Source organism: Somniosus microcephalus, chromosome 2, assembly GCF_052327205.1.
Source record: "Somniosus microcephalus isolate GS21.2 chromosome 2, FLI_Smic_1.0, whole genome shotgun sequence".
In the NCBI taxonomy this organism is placed as follows: domain Eukaryota; kingdom Metazoa; phylum Chordata; class Chondrichthyes; order Squaliformes; family Somniosidae; genus Somniosus; species Somniosus microcephalus.
The window spans coordinates 299,696,717-299,724,341 of NC_140988.1; the positions used below are offsets into that span (position 1 = coordinate 299,696,717).

At 44.1% G+C, this 27,625-nt stretch overlaps 1 protein-coding gene across 8 annotated transcripts in view; it reads right to left on the minus strand.

The window, feature by feature from the left end:
• The window catches only part of LOC147123479 (uncharacterized), a 119,493-nt gene that overhangs the window by 21,203 nt on the left and 70,665 nt on the right, over positions 1-27,625 (minus strand). The window lies entirely within an intron of this gene.

Below are 27,625 nucleotides of genomic sequence, written 5' to 3' on the forward strand. Positions count from 1 at the left end.
ACTTGCAACAAAGAGAAAATAAAGCCACTCTAAGAAATATTTCAGAATCATCCATTAGTCTGCTAAACCAAGAGCTGGGATTTATTTAATCGATTGTGTATATTTTAGCTCGAGTTACAAATTCAAGAATCTCAAATGGCAATACAAAGACCACAAAATAATTTCAGTACATTTCCAAACAGATCACTGGGCAGCTCAATAGAACTTCTGTTTCCAAGTAAATCTGGGTAGCCACTACAACTTCAACATTTGTTTTTACAATGGCGGTTTACATCTATTTCTCAGTATAGGGTTTTTTTCTCCTGCAAAGTCGAGGGAAATATAGAAACTACACTGAGGCAGTGTTGTGTGGGACAGGAAAGAGGTTGGCGAGTTTAGTCCTCCAACAGGCACACTGGGCAGGAAGGTCAACGAGATGAAAGAATGGGGCATTTGGGGCCGCTACTCGTAAGGAGGCAGCGATGGGTGCCTCAGTGAGCCATTAGAGAATGCCGAGAGGCAGAGAGTAGCCATGGGCTTTATTCAAAGTGGATTCAAGCCTGCGACTCCAAATTCGGGAGACAGAGCAGTACTAATGGGTTGTGGAAGAAAAGTACCAGATAGGGAGAAATGAAAAAGGTGGCATGGCTAGATGACAGGAAAGGAGAGAATAGAGCAGAGAAGGGCCTGAAAATGGGCAGACAGAAAAACAAAGGGAGATGGAAGTACAGCCCCACCGCTTATGGAAGGCACGTTGGTGTCAATGTGATTCATTCACTATAAGCGGTAGACAGTAAAGTCAGTCTCCAGTGTTGGGACCCCGGTGGATTCCACTGATCACTAAGATGTGGATTGGTGCCGAGTGCAGCTCCCACTCAATTCCTGTACTGACCAAGAAATGCCAGTCTGCCAGCAAAGAGAAAATCGTGGGAGACTCATGGCAATACTGAGATTAACGAGGTGCGACAGGCATTGTTATAAGTGGCACCTTTGTAATTGATTCTTACGGTACGTGCAACTGGTTAGTTCCATCTGCCCGATATAGGCAGCTGCCCGTGATAAGTGTGGATGGTACAAGTGGGAGACAGTAATGGACTTGGGTCTGTTTGGCATTGCTACAAACTCAGGGCAGGAGAGACTTCTAGAAAGTTAAAAGACTCATCAACTCTGAGGTTAACTTGCAATTCCAGTCTCCACTTGGACACCTGGCCTCTCCCTGTAACACATGGCAGGGGAATGGCTTTAGAGGAACAGAGACCGTAGAATGGTGGGTGGTCTGTTGGGCAGCAAATCTCAGTAAAAGTTAAGAAAATATCCATTCAAAAAGAATGGGGGGATGCATGAACAAAATACTCCTACTTAAAAAAAAGGGTGAAATTCACACAAGCAATACAAACAAGTTACATAAGTCATCTTGAAGAACAGGACAATGACAAGTGTCAGTTTTTGAATACCATTTACCCAATCATCTCATATCATTCAATATCTTTTTCCTTAACACTGTTCCCTTTCCTTAAGCTGAAGAACAATTCCCTTTCGCCATGAGATGAAATTCTAATCCAACGGTTTGGAATTTAGTGCCAAAAGAGCTTAGGCATAAAACAGGAGCAGACATTTTAGCAAAAATACAGGACACCAAGAATATCAGATTTCACACAATTTGCAAGGAATTACATAGAGCTTTCCACAGATTCAACTGAATTAAATGGACATCTGTGTCAATTGATGGGACGAGGAGGGATTTGCTTTAAAGTTGGGGCCACACATGGGCACTGGGAAGAGTATAGCAAGGTACTAAACTTTATTTCCCAAAGATGAAAAGCAATTAATAAAATGGAATTACTGGTACACTTGCGATACCAAACTGGTTATTGGATTTCATGTGGGGGTGTCGTTTACTTCCTGCATTCTCTCACAGCATTTGTTAAAAATAAATACAAATGATACGAGGGTTATCAAATAGTGAATAGAATTTTTTCCTACTTTTTGTAGCATGAAGCAATCCAAAGGATGCTGTAATCCTGAAGAGCAGCCCATCCTCCACCAGTATGACAGTTCTATCTCCCACATTAACTATGCTGATGGCCTCTAAAATAGGTGGTCAATTAAGGGGCAGCCTGTGTTGAATTATGGATAGTTTTAGCATTGGGATTAATATTACAGACTCATTTCACTTAGAACTCTCCAAATTAATACCAAAAGGAGACACTTCCTTCTCATCATTAGGGGCAGGATTCAAATCCAGGTCTTAAGGGCAAAGAGCAACAAGATAACCCAAAGACTTTTGCACCCAAAAGGTCACATCATTCAAAATTGGGAGATTCACATCACATTAATGTAACAAAAGCAACTTTAGCATAATTTACACCGTGTGTATTGTTCACCTTTAATCATCTAGATTGCAAGGAAACTCTCAAGCACTGGCGGCGATGTCACAGTCTTTTTCCTATCAAAGGATTGAGTTGTGGAAAGACTGCAAAAAGTAGGCTCTTTAGTCTTGAAAGGAGACCCCTTATACAAGTACACACCTTTGGCATAGAAAACATAAATCTGGGGCATTACAAAGTATTCCAGGATGCTACACCAAGTAGACCTCAGTTAAATTGATAAAAGGAAAGTTTAGCACAGATGTCATGAAGAATTTCTTCACACAGAATGCCAAGCCTCCCGGATGGTTCAGGATTCTCCCGGAATGGAAGAGGAACCTCAGGCACTGCTACTAGCAACCTGGTAGAAAAGTAAAGCTTTGCACCTGTGTATTTCCTTCTACTCCTACCACGATTCTCCAACCTACTCGTTCCCAGGCTGGATGCTAGTGGTGGAGTTTGCGGATGTGTCAGTGCTGTCCTTACTTTCTAGCTCAGTCCTCAATGTCATTTTGTTATTCACCCTTACAGCCAAGTTGATGTGGAATTTTAAGTTAGTTGTCAAAAACCCCATTAGTGAGACACAAACGCAACTTTAAAAAACATGCCTGAACGTGAATTTCACTTACATGACTGAATAGGTTAATCACTGCGTCTAACCATTTTACACCCCCCCCACCCCATATAAAAGTGAATGGTATTGAAGCTACCATGTCAGGTTTAGCTCTTTGTATTAAGGAGTTACATGTAAGAGTTGTAGCGCACATCCAGTACGATAGGGTGTCATTCACTATGGGCTCCCTTAGCATGAGTAACCGCACTCCATACAGATTGGCATTCTCCTAGATTAGTAGCAGCAATTATGGTCTTCGATTTCTGATTCATTAGACAAGTTGGGAATGGCTTTGAATCGTGTTTCAATGCACAATTATATTCTGCAAGTTTTAGAATTCTGTGTTTAAAGTGTGAACACAAAAATGAACACTTTACAGTACTACCAGATTTTTTGTTTTAGCGTGGAGTACAGCAGCATGACTCTGGCTGTGAATACTTAATTTGAAACGACCATCATTTTATAGTAAGATATCTCTTTAAATCTCATTGCAATGTACATTTTAATCACAAAATTGATAAGCATACTCAAGTACTGAAACGTCAATGATTTAAAGCAGAATAAAAACCAAGAATTAGTTACAACTAGAGTTGCCAATGCTCCCAGAGATCATCTCCAGGAATGGAAGATGAATCTCCCTGGCACCGCAGCTAGCAACCTAGAAGAATCGTAGAGCTTTGTGCCGGTGTACTTCCTTCTTCTGCTCACAGGTGGCCTCCCAGTTCTCAGAACTTTGTACACAAAAGTGTTAGCATAGCTACTCAATTAGAGGGAACCCAACCGTTGTATGGTAAATGCATTAACATTTGCAAACTGTAGGTAGGCATCATGTGATCAAACTCCCAGAAATACTGGCAATCCAGAGTTGACTACCCTAGAAGAGATAAAATGTAGGTTTCTTTGTCTATGTCAGTGAGATTAAAAAAAAGCTAAAGGGACCCTGCTCTGCATCTATCTTGCAATCAGGAGCAAGAATTCTGGTTGACTTTTTCTTCTTTCTAGCCCAGGGATATGGAAGTCAACCAGTGTCTTACAAGACACCCTGGCTAAGACCAGCTGACTCAGCACAGACCAAAGACAAATCTGGCACAGTACCATACTACTGTATACTACAAAATAAAGCTGTTGGGACTATAACCTGGTGTTGTGTGACTTCTTACAACTGTATAGAACTGCATTTACCCACAAAGCCATCTGAGAAACTATGTGCAGTTTATAGAAATTCAGACATGACAATCTAGTGATCCAGATAAATCAATGCAATAGTTCTGGATAAGCAATTAACTGCTTCAAGTAGGAGATAGCCAAACACTTCCACTGGCTTGAGTTCCAGCACAGACTTTGTACATTCCATGCATTCCTAAACTACAATGATTACACAGTAGGGGTCTTAGTCCTTTAGGAAACTTAGAAATCGGAGACACAGTCTTAGAATGCAGGTCTGAGCAGCCAAACTGGTTTGCCTTCATTTTATTTCAGTCAGTATAAAGCCTTGAATAGTATATGGGATAAGTGGATTGATGGACATATCCGCAGCATAACCAAGACCGCCTATTTCCACCTCCGTAATATCGCCCGTCTCTGCCCTTGCTTCAGCTCATCCGCTGCTGAAACCCTCATCCATGGCTTGGTTACTTCTAGACTTGACTATTCCAACGCACTCCTGGCTGGCCTCCTACATTCCATCCTACGTAAACTTGAGGTCATCCAAAACTCGGCTGCCCGTGTCCTAACTCGCACCAAGTCCCGTTCACCCATCACCCCTGTGCTCGCTGACCTACATTGGCTCCTAGTTAAGCAACACTTCGATTTCAAAATTCTCATCCTTGTTTTCAAATCCCTCCATGGCTTTGCCCCTCATCTCTAATCTCCTTCAGCCCCACACCCACCCAAAGATATCTGCACTCCTCTAATTCTGCCCTCTTGAGCAGCCCTGATTGTAATTGCATAACCATTGCTGGTTGTGCCTTCTGTTGCCTAGGCCCCAAGCTCTGGAATTCCCTCCCTAAACCGCTCGACCTCTCTTTTCGCCTTCAAGACGTTCCTTAAAACCTACCTGTCACCTGCCCTAATTTCTTATGTGGCTTGGTGTCAAATTTTTTCGTCTTATAATACTCCTGTGAAACACCTTGGGACGTATTACTATGTTAAAGGTGCTATATAAATGCAAGCTGTTGATTTGTCCCCCTCCCCACATGCCATTAGCTACTCCCTGCAGTATCCAGATAGAATCATTTCACTAAATGAGACAGCATCCAGTTACTAACAAAGGGAGTTACTTTGTCAGTACAGTTATTGAACAATAACCTCCCTCTTATTATCGAGCCCCAATTTAAAACTAACTTGCCAGCACTCCTTTCGATGCAGATAGCTGCGGCCCTATTCATTTATTCTGTTGTCTATGATTACCTTAAAGATCCAAGAGACAGCTTCCAAGTATCCAAACCGAAACAATGCATCACATGATAAATGAAATGAACATCTAAGCAGCACTTGAACAAAACCAAACAAACTGGGCTTTCTCTGCCCTCCCCCAATCTACTTGTAATTCTCAGTGCGAGAAGACAGAGAACTACAACCAGTTACCACTGAAGTCAAATCTGGCTGTGAATGAATCACTTGGCATGAGCCCCAAGAGGATGACAAGCTTACACATCCTGCACTACTTTCTCATAGTAAGCCACTGGGTTTCTGTAATATCCACACCACTGTGTACAGTTTTGGTCTCTTCACCCAAGGAAGGATACACCTGCCATAGAGGGAGTGCAACAAAGGTTCACCAGACTGGTTCCTGGGATTGGGGGGGGGGGGGGGGGGGGGAAATTGTCCAATGAGGAGAGATGGAGTAGACTAGGTCTATATTCTCTCGAGTTTAGAATGAGGTGATCTCATTGAAACATACAAAATTCATACAGCTTAACAGGGTAGATGCAGGGAGGATGTTTCCCCTGGCTGAGGAGTCTAGAACCAGGGGTCACAGTCTCGAAATAAGGAGTCAGCCTATTAGAACGGAGATGAGAAATTTCTTCACTCAGGAGGTGGTGAATCTTTGGAATTCTCTACCCCAGAGGGCTGTGGAGGCTCAATCATGGAGTACATTCAAGACAGAGTGATAGATTTTTGGATATTAAAAAGGTAATCAAGGGATATGGGAATAGTGCAGTAAAGTGGAGTGGAGGTAGATCAGCCATGATCTTACTGAATGGCCTACTCCTGTTTATGTTCCAAGACCATATGGGAAGGAAACAGCTGCTCAAGTCATAGTAAGGAAACAGACCATACTACCGCAGAGGAATTGGTTTACTAGATACAAAACTGCAAGTCAGGGCAGTTTTATACCTAGCAGAAATGAAGCTGTGACTTGGAGATCCCGACTCAACTGGTTCATACTAGAGTTCCATTCTGTTCTCAGTGAAGAAAACTAAATGGGATCACTTTCATGAAATAATAAACCTGAACACTAACTGGGTTTGTAAATGGAATACTCCCCCACAACCCCACCCTGCCCACCCGCAGACTTTGCTATCTCAGTTGTGCTGCCAGAGAGAGAAGGATTAATACTAATCAGCAGGTTGTTAAATAGGGTACAAAATTACTCTCTCAACCTCTTTCTGAAACATGCTCTATTGGCATTGAGCCATGACAAATCTATCCAAGAACAAAGTCCATTCTTCTACAGGAGAACTTGACAGTTTATAGGATAGTACTGGATCAGTAAGCAAACCACAAAACCCACACTATTGCCCCAGATCCTGCTTTAGACACCACCATTTAATGGACTAGTTTACAATGGCCCGGAATTTGCAGTCAGCAGCGAAGTGACGATCACCGCTGACCTCAAAGATCTCGTGATCTCTGGTGAAAACTTCAGCTTTCTCAGCGTTGATTGTAGCGCAGTCAAAAGGTGATCTCTAGTGAACAGAAGCAGTGAGGTCATCAAGCTGGTTAAGCAGCCAGCCAATCACATTAACAAATTCTCAGGCAATAAAAAGCAGCTTTTATCATTCATTCACTTAAATTATAATTTATTTATTTTATTTTTAAACAGAGCAAAAAAAGATTGGAACAGACACATGGGGTTACGATAGAGGCTGAAATATCAAACTTTAAAAGTTTTTTTAAAAAAATCAATGGAGAAATTTGACATTCCAAATATAAAATTAGTTTTTCAGGGACAGAAAGTTTGTTCAGCAATAGTTACTACTCAAACTGCCGTTAAAATCCCAGTTACATCTCATTGAACAAGGCTTAACTTTTTAATGGGGTTTTTAAACACAGATATTAGAGCGAAAAAGAAGTTTGTGTCAGTTCAAGTGATTTCAGGTTGTGGGGAATTGAATTCCTGCTCCAGTGTATTAAAAGATCCCTTTGAAGTCATGATTACAAAATACCTTTCGGGACTGAAGCACAAATCACGTTGCAACATCACAATATAATGCAAAGATTTCTTAGAAGTGCCCCCTTTACATTTAATGCAATTACAATAGGTAAAAATCACTATTGCTTAGAAAAAGCATTTGCAGAGCACTTCTGTATTCAATAGATTCCCAACTTCTTAATAATCCAAACTGACCTCATTAGCAGTCAAACAAAAGCAGCAGGCCATTGTCTCATAGTACTGCATCAGAGAGAGAAAAAAATCCTCTCATCTCTGGACTTCAAATAATAATAATAGCTAATGTGAAACCCAGACAATCCAAGCATTGATTAGCTGATTTTGGAATGTAATGGGATCTTTGTTTGCCGGAATGGCAGCAGTCCGACATTAGGCAATTACATGGCTGTTAGCCAGTTGTTTTTAAACTAATGCCTTTTAGTAGACTTAAACGTCACCATATTTCCAAATGCTTCTTCCAGTCATTGAATAATCCATCCAAGTTTCTCTGCTGGCACTAACTTTAGTGAGTCCATAGGCCCAAGTCACTGATATGAACACTTAAATCCTACACTGTCTCAAATGTCTCGTTAGGCCTCGGGGATTTTTCCATTCACTGGGCTCCAAAGCACGACAGAGGGAAAGTATGCAAATTTCTATTGAATACATCTTAAAATGAGAAATATAACAGCCATCTTGAAGTTAATTATAAAATCTGTAACAGACTCTGGGTTTTGTTCTTTCCCATTATATTTCAACAATGAGGGCTTGCACATCTGATAAATGGCGTGGTCTAATTCAAGGACCTGGCGATCATATCACTTAATGGGCACCTAGTTGACAAGTGTTAAAAGCAATACTGTAGAAATGATTACTAGAGTTCAATACTACACTGTATGCACAGAAACCGGTGAAAATATATGTTTGACTGCTTAGACCATAGAGTGTGCAGCACAAATTTTCTTGTTATAGAAATACACCGTCCCATCCCAGTGAATGTTATGGAGTGCAATTTTAAACAGTTCATTATTTGCTCAAAGCAGTTCACATCTCACATTCCAAAATATAAACGACTGGGGTGATGAAACAGTTTGCACTTGGGCTACCAATCTGTAATCCAACAGAGCCATCATCAGTTTTTGTATGTGTAAATACTTTAACAAAACCAATAATCTCACATGACTGCAGTTACAGAGCTAAGTAGAGATGATGTACTTGGATATTGGGGCCAACGATTATGCAAATAACCACTTTGGGCCACCCAAAAGCCAGCTCAGTAAGTTTCATACAAAAGCAAAATACTGCAGAGAGAAACAACATTTAACCTTTCGAAAGGTCATCGACTTGAAACATTAGCTCAGTTTCTCCATACACTTCGCCAATGAAAGGATGCTTCCACAAAAAGGAATAACCATCATTTTCAAAAGAAAAACCATTCCATGGAACCTGGACATTTCAATACAGTAGATGGCTAGCATCCTCAGTTGACTTATCATTTCAAGTTTGACAACTATGAATTTTGAGTCACCATAGGTCAGCATCCAAGGATGAAAAAGGATACAGATCCTAGTCAGATCAATTGAGACACTCAATTCATAGCAATCAGATAAATGGTATACAGTATCTTCCCCACATATTATTTCAGGGCCCATGAGGCGCGAGGCAAAAAAAAAAATCAATCTCAGATGAAAGAATTTAAAAATATTTTTAGGTGCTGGATTTACAAATGAGGAATTCAGTTATTCTCCCTCTAGTGAGTAGCTGCACCATACAGAATAAGAAAATCAGTTTTAATCCTTGGTCTGTGCAGAATTGGCCAGTCCCAAATAAAGAAAACAGTCTCCGTGCTCCCTACACGTGTGGATATCTGGAAGACAATACGGGTTCTGCTAGGACACCTCCAAATAGTCACCAGACTTGGCACGGTAATGTTAGCTTGGGGCTGTTTTCTGGTTACAGTATTTGCCTCCTTCAGAAGAGGATACATGTTGAAACAGGTTGTAGGAGTCAGCTTGACAATTCCCTCAATGGCTCACTTGGTAAGAGAGTGTAAGTGAGCCCTATAGACCTAGACGTCCTAGGTCTGATATACTGAACTGTGCGGAGTTAGCACTACAACCTTGGCTAAGTCAAGCGAAGATAATTGGCAAAAGAACCAAGGGGAGGACGAGGAGAATTATTTTTAGGGACCGAGTGGTTTCCTGAAAGGGTGGTGGAAGCAGATTCAATAGTAACTTTCAAAAAAGGAAATTGGATTGTATACTTGAAAAGGAAAAAAAATTGCAAGGCTATGGGGAAAGAGCAGTGGAGGGGGACTAATTGGATAGCTTTTTCAGAAAGCCGGCACAGGCACGATGGGTCGAATGCTCCTTCTGTGCTGCAAGAATCTATGATTGGCCTCAATGCCCTTTGGTTAAGGAGTGGGGAAGCTCCCAATTACTATCCAGTGATCCCTGCAGGAAAGACCATTTGTGGGGATCAGGTGAGAACTGGATTGATTGTCAGTGACACGCGCCGTGTCATGCCCCTCCCCCGCACTATGCAGCTTGGTTGATTCAAATGCCAAGCATCAATGCCCACCTCTACACTTCACACTGAAATCCTAGGAACAACCATTCGGCATGAACAGTCAAGACGTGCTATTCTTTTCACTTTCTGGGGAAAGAGAGAGAGAGAAATACCAGGAACAAGCAGCATAGCTCTACACATACAAGATTGCAATCTTGAGTGGGAGATTACTAACTGACTCAGGATATTCCCACTAGATGTAGGATAGTTGACAGGTTTGCAGAGGAGTACAAGCTGATGAAGCCTTGGAGGAGTTGAAACAGGGTGTGGTTAATCTTCATTATTTGTTGAGGCAAGACTTTCCTGAACATCTGCAAAATTAACCATGGATAGGAACAGTACAAAGGAGCCATTAGCCATGGAGAGAAACAGTGCCTAGTGCCAGTGATTTGGTGGGAGAATAGGGCAAGGGAGAATCACTTGTTGAATTGCACCATTAAAAAGCTGCCCCACCCTTAAAAAGCTGCCCTCATTTTCTCGATCATTACTCCTTTTACACTTTTACTCCACTAATGCATACTCAATGAAGTAAAATATTTTTGCATCATAAAAAGGGCATGTGCAAACAATATAGGTGATTCACTGACCAAACCCGAGAGGCTTGGCTCCACACAACAAAAGCCATTTCCTGCTTTACCTCCTTCAAAACTTTGACCTACGTGAAGGCATTTTTAAATTTAAACACTGCAGTCAATACCAAACGCACTGTTCTTTTGCCATCAACCAGTTAGCAACATCAAACTTGCCCATTTATAATTTTCAGTGGCAACGGAAACCATTTTCCCAATGAGTCATAGGGGTTTTTACAGGCACTTTACACTTCTGGCAGCACCATTTTCCATCAAGAGGGAAAACAGTCACTGGGAGACAAGTACCATTTTATTCTCCCAAAACCAGTGCTGAAATAGAAAGCCACTTCAACAATCTCACCAGGTTTACCCTACCAGCTTCCTCTTGTCAACATGCACGCTAGAAGCAACCATTTAATGTAAGTGACACAGCACCAGTGCGCCAAAACTCAGGTGGCAGTTTCACTCAGTGCCTCTAAAATGCCATTGTCTGCAAAGTTAAAACACCTGCCACCAGGAGCACCTTCTGTTGTGTTCCCCATTTTAATTGCTTCCATATTCCTAGCCTACACAGAACTTCGACATCAGGAAGGCCTACAACAAAGATAGTCACAGGTAAGTACTCAAATGTTGTGCAAATGGGGTTGTTTCAGTACTGACAAATCTGCTCTGCAATATAAAATGTGGCAAATTTGCCAGCAAGGGAAATGATTTCAAAGTTGTTCAATAAAAATTGGCTACTTCCAAAAAAAGTATTTACTTCCACATCCATTTTGATCACACTTGTCAACTTAACAGACCCAAACTTAAGTCAGTAAATACAGCCATTACGCAAAATACCAAGTGCAACATGAAGAGCCTGACGTAGAATGGTCACCATCTGGTTTGGCTCTCCTAGATGCTCCTAAGAATATTAGTAGGTGACAACTTGAAACATTTTGGACTTGTGTAAGACAATGAACAGCTACACTGAGAATCAACATGCTGGAATGCAACTCAATACTGTATATCACAGGCAGAAGAGATTGTAAAACATATTTCAAATGGAAAGTTCACCCACAGAGCTCCCTAAACACATCCTGGGCATGAAGCCCCGATTCACCCAGTTACATAAAGCAGTTGTGACTTCCTTTTTAAAATAGTGCAAGTAGCCCTGCCTTTTGAATTAATGGGAACACGCCACCCAGTGTAATATTAGACAGAGAAAAAAGAGAAAAACTTCATTTATTTAGCTGCTTTCACGACCTCAGCACTTCACTGCCAATGAAGTACTTTTGAAGTGTGGTCACTGTTGTAATGTAGAAAACGCAGCAGCCAATTTGCACACAGCAAGGCCCCACAAACAGCAATGTGATAAAGACCAGATAATCTGAGTGAGGTTAGTTGAGGGATATATATTGGCCAGGACACCGGGAGAACTCACTCGTTCTTCTTTGAATAGTCTCATCCAAAAGGCGATACTCCCTCAGAACTGCACTGGAGTGTCAGCCTAAATTATGCACGCAAGTCTCTGGAGTGGGACTGGAACCCACAACTTTCTGACTCAAAAAAGGAGTGCTACCACTGAGCCAAAGTTGAAATTAAAGCTGTAGGTCTGTGCTTATTTAGTGCATTTCAGTCAAGACAGTTGCAGAGACACAGCACCCTTATACTTAGATGAACGTGAGGAGAGGGCATAAAAAAGATTACTGCTCGAGTGAGATATTGGCCACTTGATGGCATCCTTGGAACCATGCTCCAGGAGTTAACACTTGGAGAAAATGGGGTGGGGTGGGAAGGAGGGAAATTGTAGAAGTTTATGACGACTAAAGAAAGAGTTAAACTTTTCTGGGTCAGTTTATACACAGGTGCAGAGTAGCTGGGTGCACACACGGCCTCAGTCAATGAACAGTGACTGGAGTTAAACAATAACCTTATTCTCAAATAGGTTCATTCCAAGGGAACCATACCAGTATATCTCAACACAATGTGTGCGCTACTGAAAAACTAAATTAAAATGGAAGAAACAATTATTAAAAGCCAGACGAGAGGCAAACATATTGTAAGCATACAAAGGACCATGTCATTTACAATAACGTAACCAGCTGATACTGGAATTTCATTTCAATCAGATTAGCATTTTGCTCATAGTTAATGTTAACAAAAAACATCATGAAATACCCATTAAAGAATCAAGCAGGTTATTAAAAGTGCAAAGGAGACTATAGTTCAGTAAGTTCCAAGGTGTAATTTCAGAAAGAATAGGTTTTGATAATTAAATACATACACATCTTTTTCCCTCTTTCATGACTTGCAATATTTAATGCAAATTGTGGTTGAGTATTCCCTCCCCCCAAAAGAAAATCCAAAGACCGCATCTAGAAGCAAAGTACCCACACCTGTACCACACCCACAGCGGTTCTATTTACTTTGGTTACAAAAAAAGTTTTATCTACCCATGTGTACATATGCAACAGCTGACGTGGGCTACTGCAAATGCCAGAGGGAAAGAAAGAAAATAGTAAATAAACTACAACCAAGCACACATGGAATTTAACCATTCTATCACCCAGTTAAATATTGAAAATGGGATTAAACCCACAGCATAAATTACAAAATATCATGAATTATATCCCATTAACAAAAGGGAGTGCCACCCACCATCATTGTTTGGCTAGTCACAATAATAAACTACCAGGACGGTGGGTCACCAAGGACAAGAGATACTTTGCCAGGTAGTGTCTGTACTCCAGGACTAGAAGATGCCACAAAACAGCCTACCTAAAACACATGGAAGCTCCAGGTCTGTGCTTATTTAGTGCATGTCAGTAATGATAGTGGAGGGATATATTGGGCAGGACACTGGGAGAACTCACCGGTGTCCGATTTCTCGATGCCTGTGTAGAGCAACTGCACCAACATCCGGTCCCGCTAAATAAATCCCCCAATTCCTGTGGGTTCTGTCTACGAATCCACAGAATGCCAAATATGGCAGGCAAATCGGTCCCAAGCTTCTCATTTTAAAACTTTTCCCTTATGGGCCATGCACTCAAGAATTCATTACTACTTGATGCAAGATTTGTCTAAAGCGCTCTTAATTCATTGACTACTTATTAGCAAGTTTACTTCTGTATTTATTACTCTTTCCCCTCTTCACACCCACCCCTCACTGAAGAAGTGAAGTGACCAATTAAACAAAGCAGACTGGCAGCGAGAGAGCAAAAGGTGCCAAATAAAAGCAGTTAATGCACTAGAGGAAAATAAATACCATTAACAACAGTACGCTGCACAATAACTGAAATAGCAGTCAATTAAAACAGGGATTTTTCAAATAGGAGAGAAGCAAGAGGAGGGGAGAGAAAGCAACCGACAGGACACCATTCATCCTTGCCATTACTGGATCATCCATTATTCTCAAGGGACTTCTACAAGGGTTCCAAGATTGGAAGAAAAAAAATTGAAGCATAATGAATGCGATAGCAAAATGAGACTAATATGAAAGATTCCAATGAGATCATGCTCACTGTAAAATATTTAAACAGTACTGTACAAAAAGGGATTTTTTTATTTCAACATACATCATGGGCCTACAGCACTAATGAGCTATTTCACAGAGGTCCTCAGGCATGTTAAACCCAAAATATATGTCCTTTATATCTCTAATGAAACACCAACATGAGCCATAAAGGAAGACAGCATTTAGCTGATGTATGGTTATGTTCTGGGTCTCACATCCATCTTCATTAACTTTTGCAGATGATTTTGGATCAACAAGTTTAGAAAAAAGTAGATCTAAAAAGATTCACACCCAATAAATGCATTTGCAAAGAAAACAAGTAAAAAAAGGAGACCCATTAATTTGTTCAGGAAGGCAATAAAATAAAGCACACAGAACTGGATCCAAGGGAGAAATTTTCATATCCGTACTAGTGGATTTTCCCAAATCATTGCAAGTAATTTGCGCACATATCAAAAACTTTAGAATCAAGTTTTAACAATGCAGAACTAGTCATTAGAATGATGTTGAGCATTATATTTATTACACAACTCTGTGGTACTGGAAGAAGTGAGATTTCCACCATTTGTACAGGATGTTTCTGATAAGAAAACAAAAACAAGGAAGAGTATTGGGAGGATAAAGAGAGAGAGCGCAAGAGTAGAGGGAATCAACCTTCTGATTATCATCTGGTGACCCTTGCTGGAAAGTGTGCGTGTTGGGTTAGCACATGATAGGACTCCGCTGTGACGGCCTCTGCAGTTAAATAGCCTGTCAAGTCACATTGTGTAAGTATTCTTTGTGTAAGTCTAGACAAAGAATACTTAAGTATGAGAGATCAGCCAGCACCCACTGGCCTTCAGTGCTTTCACAAAGAGGTGGGGATGGAAAATAAAATACAATTCCATCAGTACCGACAAAATCACGAAGGGAGTTTAAACCTAAATAAAAATAGGTGGGTTGAGAGCATGTGGGAAGTTGAAGTGTTAAAAATCTGAATCCCGACCTGAACCTGCCTACTTCCGGTTTTTAAACAGAGGCGGGACGGGGTGGCCAACCAAGCCACTGTCAGGAGACGGGTCGTCTAGTTAAATATTATAAATCAGGCTGAAAGCCTCTGCTTTAACCTCCATTTTGAATTTAACTGGTCAGGTTTTGCACGCCCCGTGAAACCAGCCAGCTAATGCAAGGCGAGGACTGCTGGATCCAGGAGGTAAGTGGCCCAACCTAACCTCCTCTCCGTCCCCACCCCCCCAACCCTGGCCTCCGATCCTCTTTTCCCTCCCCTCCCTCCTCTGGCCGCCAATCTTTTCTGACACTCCCCACCCCTCCCAGTGCTGCACCCGGCCCCGATCCTCACCCCCATGCTGGTCCAGGCCCCTACCGTTCAGCGACAACCCCCCCCCCCCGTGCTCCTCCGCCCCCACCCCCTCAATCTGGCTGGCTGCGGGTGGGAAACCAAGGCTTTCCATGCAAATGAGGCCTTTAAATTCGGCGGGACCTGCAGGAAACCCGTTTTCACGACCTCTTCGGTGCCCCCACCTTCTCCATTAAAATTCAGCCCCATGTCTTCACAGCAAAGGGAGATTGATCACTGGCTGAAAAGAACTAAGATTTTCTGTCCACCGCCTGAAAAATATCAGAACCCAATTCCAGTGGGCCAGCTATGCAAGCTGTAAATAAGTAACTAAACCACAGCAACCAGCAGAACTCAAAAGAATTTCTGGGATTTAAGGTTGGTAAAGCGAGGCAGTGTGGGAAACCTTTTTTGATAAGGTATGCAACCTATTTTTATTTTAGGAAAAAGCTGCAATATAAAAGCAAATTAAAAAAAACCAAATTCAATGTTGGCATTTCATGATTTCTTGTGTAATTTAATCAATTCCTTGAACAGTCTATTGCAGAATTCCAGTCTGTTGACGGAGCTAGCGGGGAAAACAAAGTCCATGCTTCACTGCTTCTAAAAAATACCTAAAGTGTTAAGTAACTTCTTGCAACACAATAACGAGGGAATCAATCCACACACCCACATTCCCAAAACTGGGCACAAAGTCTTGTTAAGGCTTCACTCCCTGGCGACATAGCTCATTTTTCATTCTACCACTGCCTTTCAAATAACTCTGTCTGGGAACAGATAAGGGGCAGGCAAGTAAAACTAAATTTCTGCAAAACAAATTCTTCACAGATACCTAAATAGTACCATAACAGTAACATTACAAGGTGCAAGAGAGATTGGAGAACTATTGACACACCCAAAACTATAAGCCAACTGTAGGCCAGGGCTATTTAACAGGAATCAGGAAAGTACCCACAGCTATGCTTAAATTACACAGACAAAAAAAATGCTAATCGTAATCTTGTGTCACTGCATCACCCGCCTTGCACTGCAAGAGGAGCTACGCAACCAAGCGTGCGCCCTTATCTGCTTCACGCACACCATTCTCTGGGAGAATAAAGAGGAAAGCCACTGCAGTAAACAGTTTATCATAGTCAGCATAACATTTTAATTAAAAGGTCTAATGAACAGTTCAATTATACTAGAAAGACTGGAGCATTCCTCGGCAAATGGGAACTCATTAGCCATTTCAAAAGATGTTAAAATTACAGCTTCTATGCACACACACGCTTTTGTACCAAATAATTTGAATTTCTGAGGAAGCCATTTTATTTGAGGGGGAGGGGGAAAGAGAAAAAAAAGATAACCGCTCATTACCTGCCTAGTTTATTCAGCAGGTATGGAATTAATAGTTTGGTTATATGTATTCTCAGAATTCAGGGACAACCCTGTTGGTTGAAAACTTCAGATGAAGTTAACCATTCAACAAATCTGCTTCAATCAATTCATCTCCCTCCACACCCCTTCTAACAAGGGGCCTAGAAGCCTACGGCGGTGAACTGTAAAAGGGTGTTGGAGAACACAGGTCAGTTTATCTGCCTCGTCCTCCAGGGACAAGCTTCTGTTCCCCTCAGCATTTCCCCAAAGGTTTCGGCTGAGATTAGAAACCCAGCATTTAAAAGTATACTCCCACTATCCCATAGCAGAGCATGTAAACATTCTGGCCAAAAGGAAGGCACAAACAGTAGAAAAACACAGTTCTTTTATATTTAAAGAACCAAGAGGTAGATCATGGTACAGGACCCCAAGACCCTCACATTTTAATAAAATATTTTTTCCAGCAGCAAGCAAACAGCCAAATTATAGTGTATGTGCTGACTTTACCAGCATGGAGAGACGCTGACTAGGATCTTGGAGTGAACACCCAAGAAATCTACCAAATGTAAAATAAAACCGGGTGAAATCTACCACTGTAGATGTTGCATGTAGCAGTTTCAGGTCACTTGGTCCAGTTAAAATTTACATGCAATTTAAAACCAAGTTTACCGAGTAGTGGTACTACTAGTTAAAAGTACAATAAAATCGACTGCAATAAAAACTACAAGCCTACGAAGTAAGTGTTACTGCAGCTTCTCTGAGCCCAATCGCACAAAGAATCCTGAAAGAGAAACTGCCGGCATCACAACCAACACATCCAGGAACACAACTAACAAAAGTAGGACTAGGGAGAGCCAACTAATGCAGAAGGAAAACCACAACCACACCCTGCAACAGGAGATTAAAAAGCAAGCAACATTATCAATCACAGCCCAGCACTGCACACTGCTTCCTGCCTCCAAGTACAGGAGACCAGCTGTACTTCAAATAAAAAAAGGGCATTAGACTAACTTCAGTTACTGTGTTTACTACAAAAGGGCTGCACCATTGGTGGAAGAGGCAGAGAAGGAAGAGGCAGAGAAGGAAAAGAACTGCATTTTAAAAAAAGTGTTAAATAGTTACAGTAGGAACACCATGTCCAATTGCATTCTCTGGAATGAAAAGTTTGTGAAAATCAAAATTTTCAGCAGCAAATCAAAATCTTCAGATCCAACATCAAATGGAATAGCGTAACAGCTCCGCTGCTAAAAAAACAGCATATTAATCTTTACTTCTATTGTACCAAATAGTGAGCAACAAGTCGCATTTATATAGGACATTTTAACTTTTAAAAACTTTGTGTTTCACAATGGAAATAGGTAACGGAATGGACACCAAGGCATGCAAGGAGAGATTAAAATGGGTGACTTGTGTCAATAGCTATATTGTATAGTCAGAAAGGGAATTCTATATATATACACACACTTGAAAAGGAAAGATTTACAGGGCTATGGGGAAAGAGCAGGGCAGTGGGACTAATTGGATAGTTCTTTCAAACAGCAGGCACAGGCACGATGGGCTGAATGGCTTCTGTGTTATATGATTCTATGAAGTTAGATAACACATACCCCTTTTAGTATAGGTTACGCATTATTTTCTTCAATGGATTCCATTTTTCACTTGTACCTTTTTAAACTGCTTTTATATTGCACCAATTACTGATGCACGGCTCTCATCCAGCTGACAACGACCCAAATGTTAACCAAGCAGTATTCACCAAGGCCAATTATTTATCCAACTGAGTCAAGGTTGTTAAAATGGGCAGAACTGAAGCTCACAACTTATTATTGGGATTCATGCTCAAGTTACTGAACTGCAGAGAAGGAGGTTTGCTCCTCATACAAAAGGACAAGTTAAAAAGGGGCTTCAAGTTAATGAGACAGTGCACTTCATCTTAGTATGACAGAACAAAAAAAATTAGCTAGTTAAAAGCCAGGTTTTCCACTCCCAACTACAGTACCCACCGCTTCTAGTAAGCGTGTTGGTGCCAACACGACCTGCCCACTATACGCATTGTACAGTTTAAAGGGGTAGCACTATTACTGGTGAACAAGACTGTATACACTAACTAGCTTTATCTGAACCACAACTGCTAAAAAGTCAAGTGTTAAAAATTTAAATAATTAGGTCATGAAAAATATTATACAGAAATATATAGCACAGTACATGGCAGATTATGCCAAACTATGTCCACCTTTCTAAGGGCCTCCAAGTCTGGCTCTATGTCAAGATGCTGCTCCAAAACACACAATGCCAGAAACGCAGAGCGAACATCGGTCGGCGAAACCATAATCTTTTCATTGTCCAGATCCTGTTCTTGTTCTCCCTCCTCTTCATTTTGGACTCGCATTACACCCACCACCTCTCCAATGTCATCGGTGTCAGTTTCAAGTGGAGCATCATGATCACCAAGGTGACACAGCCATGAGAATTCTTCCTCTGACATCCTGCCTGTTGCTGCATTACTGTGCATCTCTTCAAGGCCTTTCTCTTGAATTGCCTTAACATAATGCTGCTTCAGACAGTAGACTATATCCTGGTCCACGCTCTGGGTTAGATAGGTTATGTTGGCTGGGAGGAATGAAAGTCGAATGTCCCTCAGCCCATGTTTGCTATAACATTCAATGCCGGGTAGTGCAAGCTGTAACCCAACACCAGATATAGAGGTGACTATGTAAACAAAGGAGTTGCACCGTAACAAGGTACAAACTAATGAGTAAACACCAAAATACACGAGCGCTCAACATGCTGCAAGCGGCAACTTTGTAATGGACTAATATGGAAAGGGAAAATCGTTAGCGATTTATGGATGATTTAAATGTTGATGGTTTAAGTGGTGGGGACTGTACTATCCAATGAACATAGCTGAAAAGTGCATGTGTAGACACTGGACAACCAAGATATCTTCTTTGGGAGAATAGCCTGCTGACACTCATTCTCAAGCCTCACACAAAGATTGGCCACTTGAGCAAAGTACCAGAGGGCTGCCAGTGTCCATGGAACTACAGGAAACTTTTTTTTTTTTTTTTAAATCCGGCATGGACAGGACCAACGTGGTGCCGGTTCATCAAAAATTCCAGATAACCGAAAGCTATAGTAAAAGATACGAAGCGGAGAGCTCCGTATAAAGCAACAAACCCTGTTGCTTAGCAACAGCTTCAGAACAATGGCCACAAGTTGCAAGTGTCTCTGTAGCTTAGCAACAGCTGCAGCCACACCCTTGCACAGCAACAAATGGAGGAAGGCAAGTAATAAAAAAGTTACCTGAACCTACTCCTGAATTTTGCCGGTTAACAGAGATTTCCGGTTATTTTAGGTGCCAGTAAATCGAAAGTTTCCTGTATAACTCAGGTCAGGGTTTTCATAGAGTAGAGGGGAGAAAACTTTAAAAACTCAGTTGTGCTCTACTAAAAGATCAATTTGCAGCTTGATATATTTCATGGTGGCTAAAATATCATTTATTTTATTTATTATTCTATGTAACATGCTGAATCCTGTCTTTTGTTCCCCTCTCCCCCTCCTGCTCCCCCCTTCCCTTCCTCCCCAGTCGCTCTCTCTTCCCCCCAGCTCGCTCTCTCTCTCTTCCCCCCAGCTCGCTCTCTCTCTCTTCCCCCCAGCTCGCTCTCTCTCTCTTCCCCCCAGCTCGCTCTCTCTCTCTTCCCCCCAGCTCGCTCTCTCTCTCTTCCCCCCAGCTCGCTCTCTCTCTCTTCCCCCCAGCTCGCTCTCTCTCTCTTCCCCCCAGCTCGCTCTCTCTCTCTTCCCCCCAGCTCGCTCTCTCTCTCTTCCCCCCAGCTCGCTCTCTCTCTTCCCCCCAGCTCGCTCTCTCTCTTCCCCCCAGCTCGCTCTCTCTCTCTTCCCCCCAGCTCGCTCTCTCTCTCTTCCCCCCAGCTCGCTCTCTCTTCCCCCCAGCTCGCTCTCTCTCTCTTCCCCCCAGCTCGCTCTCTCTCTCTTCCCCCCAGCTCGCTCTCTCTCTCTTCCCCCCAGCTCGCTCTCTCTTCCCCCCAGCTCGCTCTCTCTTCCCCCCAGCTCGCTCTCTCTTCCCCCCAGCTCGCTCTCTCTCTCTCTTCCCCCCAGCTCGCTCTCTCTCTCTCTCTTCCCCCCAGCTCGCTCTCTCTCTTCCCCCCAGCTCGCTCTCTCTCTCTTCCCCCCAGCTCGCTCTCTCTCTCTCTTCCCCCCAGCTCGCTCTCTCTCTCTTCCCCCCAGCTCGCTCTCTCTCTCTTCCCCCCAGCTCGCTCTCTCTCTCTTCCCCCCAGCTCGCTCTCTCTCTCTTCCCCCCAGCTCGCTCTCTCTCTCTTCCCCCCAGCTCGCTCTCTCTCTCTTCCCCCCAGCTCGCTCTCTCTTCCCCCCAGCTCGCTCTCTCTTCCCCCCAGCTCGCTCTCTCTTCCCCCCAGCTCGCTCTCTCTCTCTCTTCCCCCCAGCTCGCTCTCTCTCTCTCTTCCCCCCAGCTCGCTCTCTCTCTCTCTTCCCCCCAGCTCGCTCTCTCTCTCTCTTCCCCCCAGCTCGCTCTCTCTCTTCCCCCCAGCTCGCTCTCTCTCTTCCCCCCAGCTCGCTCTCTCTCTCTTCCCCCCAGCTCGCTCTCTCTCTCTTCCCCCCAGCTCGCTCTCTCTCTCTTCCCCCCAGCTCGCTCTCTCTCTCTTCCCCCCAGCTCGCTCTCTCTCTCTCTTCCCCCCAGCTCGCTCTCTCTCTCTTCCCCCCAGCTCGCTCTCTCTCTCTTCCCCCCAGCTCGCTCTCTCTCTCTTCCCCCCAGCTCGCTCTCTCTCTCTCTTCCCCCCAGCTCGCTCTCTCTCTCTCTTCCCCCCAGCTCGCTCTCTCTCTTCCCCCCAGCTCGCTCTCTCTCTTCCCCCCAGCTCGCTCTCTCTCTCTTCCCCCCAGCTCGCTCTCTCTCTCTTCCCCCCAGCTCGCTCTCTCTCTCTCTCTTCCCCCCAACTCGCTCTCTCTCTTCCCCCCAGCTCGCTCTCTCTCTTCCCCCCAGCTCTCTCTCTCTCTCTCTCTCTTCCCCCCAGCTCGCTCTCTCTCTTCCCCCCAGCTCGCTCTCTCTCTCTCTTCCCCCCAGCTCGCTCTCTCTCTCTTCCCCCCCAGCTCGCTCTCTCTCTCTTCCCCCCAGCTCGCTCTCTCTCTCTTCCCCCCAGCTCGCTCTCTCTCTCTTCCCCCCAGCTCGCTCTCTCTCTCTCTTCCCCCAACTCTCTCTCTCTCTCTCTTCCCCCAACTCGCTCTCTCTCTCTCTTCCCCCAACTCGCTCTCTCTCTCTCTTCCCCCAACTCGCTCTCTCTCTCTTCCCCCAACTCGCTCTCTCTCTCTCTCTTCCCCCCCAGCTCGCTCTCTCTCTCTCTCTTCCCCCCAACTCGCTCTCTCTCTCTCTCTCTCTTCCCCCCAGCTCGCTCTCTCGCTCTCTCTCTCTCTTCCCCCAACTCGCTCTCTCTCTCTCTTCCCCCAACTCGCTCTCTCTCTCTCTTCCCCCAACTCGCTCTCTCTCTCTTCCCCCAACTCGCTCTCTCTCTCTCTCTTCCCCCCCAGCTCGCTCTCTCTCTCTCTCTTCCCCCCAACTCGCTCTCTCTCTCTCTCTCTCTTCCCCCCAGCTCGCTCTCTCTCTCTCTTCCCCCCAGCTCGCTCTCTCTCTCTCTTCCCCCCAGCTCGCTCTCTCTCTCTCTCTTCCCCCCAGCTCGCTCTCTCTCTCTTCCCCCCAGCTCGCTCTCTCTCTCTTCCCCCCAGCTCGCTCTCTCTCTCTTCCCCCCAGCTCGCTCTCTCTCTCTCTCTTCCCCCCCAACTCGCTCTCTCTCTCTTCCCCCCCAACTCGCTCTCTCTCTCTTCCCCCCCAACTCGCTCTCTCTCTCTCTTCCCCCAACTCGCTCTCTCTCTCTCTTCCCCCAACTCGCTCTCTCTCTCTCTTCCCCCAACTCGCTCTCTCTCTCTCTTCCCCCAACTCGCTCTCTCTCTCTCTTCCCCCAACTCGCTCTCTCTCTCTTCCCCCAACTCGCTCTCTCTCTCTTCCCCCAACTCGCTCTCTCTCTCTCTTCCCCCAACTCGCTCTCTCTCTCTCTTCCCCCAACTCGCTCTCTCTCTCTTCCCCCAACTCGCTCTCTCTCTCTCTTCCCCCAACTCGCGCTCTCTCTCTCTTCCCCCAACTCGCTCTCTCTCTCTCTTCCCCCAACTCGCTCTCTCTCTCTTCCCCCAACTCGCTCTCTCTCTCTTCCCCCAACTCGCTCTCTCTCTCTTCCCCCAACTCGCTCTCTCTCTCTTCCCCAACTCGCTCTCTCTCTCTTCCCCCAACTCGCTCTCTCTCTCTTCCCCCAACTCGCTCTCTCTCTCTTCCCCCAACTCGCTCGCTCTCTTCCCCCAACTCGCTCGCTCTCTCTTCCCCCAACTCGCTCTCTCTCTCTTCCCCCAACTCGCTCTCTCTCTCTTCCCCCAACTCGCTCTCTCTCTCTTCCCCCAACTCGCTCTCTCTCTCTTCCCCCAACTCGCTCTCTCTCTCTTCCCCCAACTCGCTCTCTCTCTCTTCCCCCAACTCGCTCTCTCTCTTCCCCCAACTCGCTCTCTCTCTCTTCCCCCAACTCGCTCTCTCTCTCTTCCCCCAACTCGCTCTCTCTCTCTTCCCCCAACTCGCTCTCTCTCTCTTCCCCCAACTCGCTCTCTCTCTCTTCCCCCAACTCGCTCTCTCTCTCTTCCCCCAACTCGCTCGCTCTCTCTCTCTTCCCCCAACTCGCTCTCTCTCTCTTCCCCCCAACTCGCTCGCTCTCTCTCCCCCAACTCGCTCGCTCTCTCTCCCCCAACTCGCTCGCTCTCTCTCTCTTCCCCCCAACTCGCTCTTCCCCCCCCAACTCGCTCTCTCTCTTCCCAACTCGCTCTCGCTCTCTCTTCCCCCCAACTCGCTCTCGCTCTCTCTTCCCCCCAACTCGCTCTCGCTCTCTCTTCCCCCCAACTCGCTCTCTCTTCCCCCCAACTCGCGCTCTCCGTCTCTCTCTTCCCCCCAACTCGCTCTCTCTCTCTCTCTTCCCCCCAACTCGCTCTCTCTCTCTCTTCCCCCCAACTCGCTCTCTCTCTTCCCCCCAACTCGCTCTCTCTCTCTCCCCCCCAACTCGCTCTCTCTCTCTCCCCCCCAACTCGCGCTCTCTCTCTCCCCCCAACTCGCGCTCTCTCTCTCCCCCCAACTCGCGCTCTCTCTCTCCCCCCAACTCGCGCTCTCTCTCTCTCTCTCTCTCTCTCTCTCTCTTCCCCCCAGCTCGCGCTCTCTCTCTCGCTCTCTCTCCCCCCCAACTCGCGCTCTCTCTCTCTCTCTCTCTCTCTCTTCCCCCCCCAACTCGCTCTCTCTCTTCCCCCAACTCGCTCTCTCTCTCTCCCCCAACATGCCCTCAAAAAAGCCTCGGCACTGCCGGGCACCCCCAGCTAGTTATTCTATATAACACACACATGCTGAATCCTGTCTTTTGTTGGTCCTCTCTAAATAAAAAAAACTATGGCTGTGTTTAGTGCATTGCGAAAGAGCGAGATTGGATATACAACCAATTCAGTATCAGAGTGAATGGGACCACAAATAAAAGTTCTTTTCAACACCACTTCAGGTCAGCGCCATAGGCAGCTCTCACAGCAGTCACAATTAATGCAGACAATGAAAAAGAAATGCCTCAATCCAGGAGCGACAACAGGATAATATACCATCAGTAGAGTACTCTGCCCACATAAAGCTGGAGCCTTGAATCACATGTTCAGTGCATTTTCCACTGTTTGGGTTAGAAAATAAAAACATCTGGAGAAATACTGGGTGGTCATTCTTCTGTGAGGTTAAAATCAGTTTGCACAAATTTCAGTTTACCCAGACTTTCAAAAAAGATATACAATCTTGACTGGAGAGGGGGGAAAATGCAAAAATCACCATTACAAACTGTCAACCTTCTTGTACATTCAAGACTCCACATGATATAGATCTCTATTATGTGGATCACATTTATTACACTTGTTTGGCCACAAGACAGGGAGATTAACAGCCAGCACCCTTGAGATCACTACTTAGGAACCCCTAATTGTGCAGCACCTTAAAGCAAATTTCAGCCACATCCCAATCAGCAAGTCAGCCCAGGATTTGAGGGAAGATCTGAATATAGTAAATGTTTCAAAATCAGTGTACAAAAATAGCACTAAAAATGGTTCAGAAAAATTGTGCATTACAAACTATTTAAAAGCAGTTTACTGCGCTTAACCTCTAGGCACTTCTAGATTTCATAAGCCTTGTGCTACTGCCGCTACGTTTCCAAACTCAAGTCTTGCAAGCCAAATGTGAAACAGCTGGCACTTTAAAACAAGCTACGAAGATGACTTGTATTTAGTTGGCCTTCCTGGAAGCCACACTTAGCAAGTGGTGTCACATTTGAGAACTGGAAATGGTAAATGTGACAACCGCCCCCCCACCCCACTTCAAAAATATAGGCACGGATAAACCATAAAATTGTGGGCCAATTATTCATAATTCAGGTGCTGGTAAACTACTGAAGTCCATAATATAGGATGAAACTACTAAAGACTTGGAAAAATTAGGTAATCAGGACTAGTCAGCAACTGGTTGCACTTGACCACCCTTGTAGCACTCTGAAAAAATGAGAGATGATAGGAAACGCAGTTGATGTGGTTTACATGGATTTTCAAAAAGCATGTGTTAAAGTAACGCAGAAGAGACTTATGAAAGCAAAGGGTAGCGGTAAAAGGAAGTTTCCCAGACTAAAACGTGGCGAGTGGTGTTCAACTTGGGTCTGTGTTGGAACCACTCTTATTTGCTACAGACATATATGATCTGGACCCAGGATCTGAGGGAACAGTATTGAAATTGGCTGATGGCACCAAATTGAGATGCATGACAAATTGCAGGATATAGATTGGCAGATCAGTGGCAGATCGTTAAATGTAGATAAATGTGAAGCAATATATTTTGAAAGAATAAAAGAAAGCAAATACACCTGAAATTGTGACTTTAAAATGGTGTAAAAGTACAGAAGGACCTTTGTGTGCAGTTACACCAGCCATTAAAAGATGCCAGTACAAGTAGATATACCATTTTAAAAAAAACAGAATCTTTGGTTTCATATCTAGCGGCACAGATTACAATAGAACTGGGGCGGTTAAACCTGTTCAAGACCACTTAAGGCTGCAGCTGGAGGATGGTGTGCAGTTTTGGGCTCATTATAGAAAGGATACAAGAGCAATGGTAAAAGGTACAGTGTAGATTCGCTGGGACGTTACCACGATTGAGGGGTTACAATTACAAAGAGATTCAAGAAGTTAGTGCTTTTTTCAATTAGGCTTGAGAACGCCAAGTGTAGTCTTCAAGGCTATGAAGGGTTACAAGATAAATAGTGATAGATTGTTTCCACTGGTCAGAAAGACTAAGTGGTAGATTGTTTCCGCTTGTTTAACAAGGTAGTACAAATATGATCTTAAGAATTAAAAATCTTTGGTGGTGGCTATAATGTGGAATTATCTACCATAAACCATTGCTAATGCAGAATCCATAACATGGAATTAAATAAATAATTGAACCAAAAAGCAGGGAATTGATTAAGCAAAAGTTGTAAAAAATGAGAAAAGTGGTGAGCTAAATGGGCAGTTTCAGGGCTGTAACTGGTCTCTCTCCCCCTCTCCAAAACACTGCTTAAAACCTACCTCTGAACAAATATTTGGTCACCTGTCCTAATGTCTGTCAATTTTTGTCTGATTATGCTCCTGTGAAGTGCCATGGGATGTTTTACGATGTTAAAAGTGCTATATAAATGCAAGCTGTTGTAACATTCTATGAAAATTATAACATCTTGTTGAGCTATTAAAGTACCTCAGGGAAACACTGATCATCATAGCAGGGTACCTTGGCAGAAGGGAAATGCTTATTGGGTTTACTTGGAGATTTATCTTACATGGGATCAAATGCGGAATATATTTCAGCAGGCATTCTCCCCACCATCACCAATCACCATGGCCCAATAGGTAAAGCTACTGTCCAGTCTTGTACAAATCACACAAACCAAAAAGTCCAGGTTTGATTCTTGGTCTGAGGAGTTATCCGATCTCAGTCAGGACAGCAATTGGGATACAGCTGTATTACAATTTAATTCCTTAAATTTAGGAGTAGTAAATTAACTGATCTCAGCCAAGGCCTACTGCAAGAGCACTACAGTTGGCCTAGCAATGGTGGTGGGGCGGGGCGGGAGAGGAAATAAAAACTGGTCAGGTTCCTGCTCCAGATTACAATCCAGTGATCATGCTGGAGTGTACAAGTTTGTAAAGAGAGGAGAGGATGAAGAATTGCTGTGCTGCTGGTGATTGTAGAACCATACCCTAGCAGGGTCAATGCCTTCAGCAGGGATGGAGGGGGGAAAAATATTTTTTTAAATGTAGGTAAAGGAAGACACATTTGTTTCTCCCAGGATTTAGAAGAGCTACAAAATGAATCCGTCAATTTCCACTACTACTGCTCACTGTGGGAATTCAGAAGAACCATCCCCCTCCCTTTTCCTTTCTGCCAAATAATCTATTGTGCTATCCCACTAGAGGCTGGCCACGGCAAGCAAGCAGTTTTCTATAATTATTCCCAGCTAGGCATGCCTTGTGAACAGGCAGATAAGAGATTCTGCAAAATTTGAACCCAAGTTTACTGATGACTTCCCAGTCGATAGATCTTCCTCTTCAGTATTCAGCGGTCTGCTCCTGAAAAACCAGTTGATACAGGATCTGGTTTTTCCAAGTCAACTATTTTTGCCCGTGCCTGATGGAAGGGTTTCAGATACAGCAAGTAAGATTTGGGCCCTATACCAGTGATCAGGGTGGACAATTACAAACATCTCATCATTACACAGGTCTTCATCTCTGACCTTTGATGTTCAATATAACCCGGATCCTTATTACTTTCAACATGGTTGGCATGACAATGGATAGTGCTCAGGGCAGTA